Below are 6,000 nucleotides of genomic sequence, written 5' to 3'. Positions count from 1 at the left end.
GTGCCGCTGGGGGAATTATAACTGATAAGCGCACTCGTCTGTCAACTGACAATGCTGACAAGCTGACCCTTATCAAAATGAACAAGGGCTGGATTGGGCCAGACTTCTCATCACCACCAAATGACAGCAGAGTAACATAAAGTCAAATCCACTGTGTTATTTCGGGAGGTGTATTCACATGCACCGCTTCACATCCACCCATACGCTTCCTCATTTCGGCTGTTTTATGTTCTTCACCTTATCCTCAGCCTCCACCACCACTATACCACCGGGGTGCCAGCATTGCAAGTTCCTCCGTCCTTATTTTTGTCAGCATTTGCTTGGAAGGCATAAGCAAATCCTATGGGAGACCCACTCCGCAATAATGGGAGTTATGTTTGTAATATGCTGTACTGCATGGTACTTGTAAGGGGCATTGCAACTTGCTCCGTCCTAAATTTTGGAAGCTTTTGCTTGGAAGGCATAAGCAAATACTATGGGAGACCCACTCCCCAATAATGGGACTTATGTTTGTAATATGCTGTACTGCATGGCTCTTGTAAGGGGCATTGCAGTTCCTCATAATTTTTGGAAAGCCTTCCATTCACTGCTTAGGCCAACAGTGCACAGGAGACCCAGTTGCTATAAATGGAATAAAAGGTTTAGTTAAGGCCCTCTGACCTCCATGTCATTTCCAAGGGGCATTGGAGTGCCTCGAAATTTTTGGTAGGCATTGCACTCACTGTATGCCCTATAACTGTGTAGTCAAACCGCTCCTTTTGTTACAGAAACATATCCTACAAGACATATCTGGTTGACTGGCCTGATATTGATGTGAATGATCCCTGTTCCTCCTGCTCTTTCTCCTTTGCCACCACCTCATCCATCATTTATCACCTGAAGCTTTGTTTTCAAAGTCATCATCATCATGCTCCTCACCTTGGCACTCTCAACTCCCCTGATAGAGAAGCCAGGGCCCACCGGAGGAGTCTGTTTCTCTGGTGGGCTCGTCCAATGCTGCCCTAAAGCAGGCCGGGCTAAGAAAAGTGTGTGGGGGGATGTTCCAAGGAGAAATAGGGGCGGCTGGGGACCGTTTATGGACACCCGGCTGCCCCCAGGTGACTGGGAACCATGTGTGGACACCCGGCCGCGGGGCGGCTGGGGACCGAGCATGGACACCCGGCCGCCGGGCGGCTGGGGACTGAGTATGGATTCCAGGCCGCCAACGCAGCCATGACGTGGTGGCCAGATTCTCCACATGCCTAAAAGGCCCAATTTAAAGTGCAAGCAAGCAAGCAGTATAGTATTGCAGCCTGGGGGTGGGTGGCAAGCTGCATTCTTGTGCTTGTATTGCAAGGAATGGGGGAGGTACAATTGAACACTGCCCTGGGACTACAACTTGCACTGGGATAGTTGCAAGTCTGCATCTTCTGATGCGGCAAGGATCACTTATGATGGGCACACTTTTAGACAGTGACCTGGGTGTCAGAGATGCTTCCAGGGGTCTTCCCCATGCTGTTCCCATGTCTTTTCAGCACTTTATGCATGTGTCACACAGCACATGTCCAGATAAGGTTGTAAAATGTTAAAATGACATTTCCCGGTGAATGCATTTGTCACAGTTGAAAGCAATACAAAAGTGCAAAAACGCATAAAAAATGCTACTTGTGAACATAGCTCAAGGTGTGGAGGAGTATTTTTGTTTTTGGTTATTTATTTTACCTTATACACAAGTCTTTACCCTGGAAAAGAAATTCCTTAACATATTTCACAGGAAAAAAGTTTCAGTTTCGTTTTTGAACGTTTTATTGTGAGCCCGTAAAAGTGGCTTAATACCTCTGACCACGTTGTTGACAGCAGTGACCTGGGGGTCAGAAATGCTTCCTGGGGCGACCCCATGCTGTCCCCATGTCATTTGAGCACTGTCACTATCGTTTTGGGCACTTGTTAGGCTTTTAAAAGACTGCAGGGGGTGCCACCGCAAAAATGCTCGGGTCTCCCATAGAATAATATTGGGCTCGTTGCTCGGGTCGAGCACCCAAGTATCACAGTGAGCCAGCCCGAGCTTCGAGCACCTGAGCATTTTAGTGCTCGCTCAACACTAGTGATAACCACTGAGCCACCGTGCTGCCCTTGACTTGTAGAGGAGTCTACAAAGTGCACTGTTCTCTGTGAGGTCCATCTTCCATAGAAGCTAATGTGGACAGAGTTTGTCCCAAGACAACCCCATGATCTAGTGCACATAGCATAAATTATAAGCGAGACATAAAAAAGAGTTACAAAAAAGATGACTGTGTTTTTTCGAGGGAGTTACAGGTTACATTTACTGTAAAGTATAGTGATAGCCATGTAGTAGCCACAGGAGAGGTGACCTGAAACCATTGTAGGTGGCATCACAACTTGCATTGCTTTTTAATCATCTCAACAAAAAAAGTGGGGCATCTGTAAGAAGGGTTATTTTTCTGAAAACAGCGCCATCCCTATCCATAGGTTTTGTCTGGTATTGCAGCTTAGTCCCATAGACTTCAATGGAGCTGAATTGTGATACAAATACAACCAACAAAACCAATAGACAGAAGTGATACGGTTTCTCGATCCTGGACTTCACCTTTAAAGAAGCACTCCTCCCATCAAAGTTTTTATCCTCTTAATATATTGCAAACATTATATTATACAGCACTGTGTACTTACAATTGCTCATTTTGCCTTTCTACCAAATTAATTCTTCTCTTTTCGCTGCTCTATGTAGAAACAGGAAGTCTCTTTTCCCTGCATGAGTCATCCAACTCTTCAACTCCTGACCCAGCTGCTCTCTCTTTCCCACTGCCAGGGACCCTTGCAGTGATGACTCATGCAGGAAAAAACAAACTTCCTGTTTCTACATAGAGCTTAGAAAGATTCAGCTCGTCAGTTTTAATCACATGATGTCATAGACCTAATGGAAATGAGAAGGATTAATTGGGTAAAAACGCAAAATGAGCAATTGCAAGTACACAGTGCAATATAATATGATGAATACAATATATTTATAGGATAAAAACTTTGATGAGAGTGCTTATTTAATGAAGCCAAACACATTGACCCTGTCAAGGTCACAATTTATCTACTCATAATTTCGAAATGGTGTGGTGTTCCGACCTTTTTTATGCAATCTCATCCAATGTGAACTATTAAAAGGCCTATACTAGCCAGCTTTCATGGATGTCCCTCAGAGCACAAAATTTTTCCCATTGACTTGTCTCTTTCACTTCTCTTCAACTATTCTTCATACCCCCGAAATGGGCATTTGGAAGCTCTTTGCACCTCTGTCATCAGATTCATGCATAAGAATCCTTCCAAATGAATTGCTTCTTGGAGAATTCGGGACATTTTGCCTTGCAACTGGGAAACTTGCCAACTCTTTATGGAGCTCTTTCATGTTTCCAGAATCCTCTAGGACTTCTTTGGAGAACTGGCAAATGTGAAGAAGCCTTATGTCCCAGATCACAGAGGTAGGAATTGTACCCTAGCCTTGGTTCCTTCTGACATCCAAATAGTTTCCATAAGGAACCAGGGTCTCTTAACCATATTGGAAGATGGCAGTATTAAAAAATATTACATGATGGAGGTTGTTACAGATGTTGCAATGAGACCCAAAAGCGCTTGACACTTGTCTCCTACTTCTAAGAAGATCAATGAGAGAATGACACCAATATTTGGACCTGTTGGTGCTTCTACCTGGCCAAGAATATTCACTTGCATGGGATATCTATTATTTAAGAGTTTTGTCTAAAAATAATGGAAAAACGTAGAGATGTTATTATTCAGGTTCAACAATTCAGGTTCAACAATCTGAAATATAGAGTATAAAGTTTCATCATTAGTTTCGAGGTCGTATTGAACTATTATGAAGGACAATGGTAGAATTACACTGTTCATCGTTCTCTGTGCTTTCAGGTAAGTAATGGATTATTCAATGAGAAATGAAAGGATGACTAATGGAATGAGAAGGGAACAGAGAACCAAGGTTCAAGGAAAGAAGGGGAACAGTAAAAAAAAGCTAATACAGACTGAAAAAAACATTGTGAAAGAAAAATTACCACCTGCGTCACAAGTAGCTAAAGTTTCCCTCCATCCTTCTATAAAGGTCTTCTTGCATCCTATCTTGAGAGAGTCCAAAAGTCTTGAAACTTTACCGGTGTCTTAAAGTAGCTGTTGTCCCCCAATATGATGGTCCTAAAATTTTAGACAGGGTACACTGCGGTATCAGGGGAGGAGACCTCAGACGTGTTTTGGCACAGCTTGAGTGTCAGTGTTAGGCACAATGGCTCCATTTGGTCTCAACGAGAAACTTAGCTTCACCTTTTCTATAGAGGGTCTTTGTTCCCCCCTCCTTTTCTTCTATTTTTTCTCTTTTGTCTCTGGAATTTAATTGTGTGTTTTTTAATTTGTTTATGTATTAGTGGTTCGCCATCTGATCCTTGGCCGGGACACTGCTTTTTCCTTCCCATCCCCTTGTTGGATCTCCAGATCATGCTACAGACAGCTGGCCTTGTTCATTCAATCTGGGATGTTATGTGAGCACAAGTATAGGTATTGTTGCAGCTGACACATATATTGTTTTTTCACTATCATCTTTATTTATTCATAATTGGTTTTATTTTCATATAAAAAATGTTTACTGTTTTTCTTATTATTTTTTTTTTGCTAGCTTTCATTTCTGGGTTATTTTAACATCATGTTTTTTTTTTAATCTATTATGTTTACTTTTATTTTTATTATTTTTTCATTTTTCATTTATTTTTTGGTTCAACCCTTCTTTTTCCCATACCCCTTCTTTTTCCTTTCATTCATCTTTATTTTTTGTCCCCTTTTTTCCTTTTCTTTCTCCTTTCTTTCCCTTTCTTTTCCTATTTTTGTATTTTACACAGTGACATTACGCTTTTTTTTCTCCTTTTTTTTCACACACATATCACTTTACAGCTGTTTTTCCCTGTTCTCCCCTTCCTATATATGTGTTTCCATACCGGATCAGGCCCCCTTCATATGATTTATATTTATTGTAATTTTTCCTTACACATTTAATACTTACCATATTTGCCCACACTCTTTCCCTGATCCAAAATGGCCACCGCTGTGCACGCATGCGCGTGGACGCTCTAATTCGCCAACATCTCTGAAGGTATCCAGACGGCACAGCGCAGGTACCTGACATCACAGGAAACTGTTCCTTGACCCATGCTGTCAACGGGATTACCGGAAGTGACAGGACTGAGTCTGTCACTCCGCCGCCATGCACCCAGTTGACTTTACAGTCACATGCTGGATAATGTACAGGTGCATCTCACAAATTTAGAATATCATCAAAAAGTTAATTTATTTTAGTTCTTCAATCCAAAAAGTGAAACTTATATATTATATAGAGTCATTACAAACAGAGTGATCTATTTCAAGTGTTTATTTCTGTTAATTGATGATTATGGATTACAGCCAATGAAAACACAAAAGTCATTATCTCAGTAAACTAAAATAATTAACAAAAAACACCTGCAAAGGCTTCCTAAGCATTTAAAAAGGTTCCTTAGTCTGTTTCAGTAGGCTCCACAATCATGGGGAAGACTGCTGACTTGACACATGTCCAGAAGGCAGTCATTGACACACTCCACAAGGTCCCAGAGTTCCAATTTTCATTTGAAAATAAAGGTCCCAGAGTCTGGAGGAAGAGTGGAGAGGCCACAATCCAAGCTGCTTGAGGTCTAGTGTGAAGTTTCCACAATCAGTGATGGTTTGGGGAGCCATGTCATCTGCTGGTGTAGGTCCACTGTGTTTTATCAAGACCAAAGTCAGCGCAGCTGTCTACCAGGAAATTTTAGAGCACTTCATGCTTCCCTCTGCCGACAAGCTTTTTGGAGATGGAAATTTCATTTTCCAGCAGGACTTGGCACCTGTCCACACTGCCAAAAGGACCAATACCTGGTTTAAAAACAACAGTATCACTGTGCTTGATTGTCCAGCAAACTCGCCTGACCTTAACCCCATAGA

The sequence above is a fragment of the Phyllobates terribilis genome, unplaced genomic scaffold, assembly GCF_046119375.1.
Source record: "Phyllobates terribilis strain yellow unplaced genomic scaffold, ASM4611937v1 Scaffold_5__5_contigs__length_657084704, whole genome shotgun sequence".
Taxonomy (NCBI): Eukaryota; Metazoa; Chordata; class Amphibia; order Anura; family Dendrobatidae; genus Phyllobates; species Phyllobates terribilis.
Note: the sequence above shows the minus strand (reverse complement) of the source record.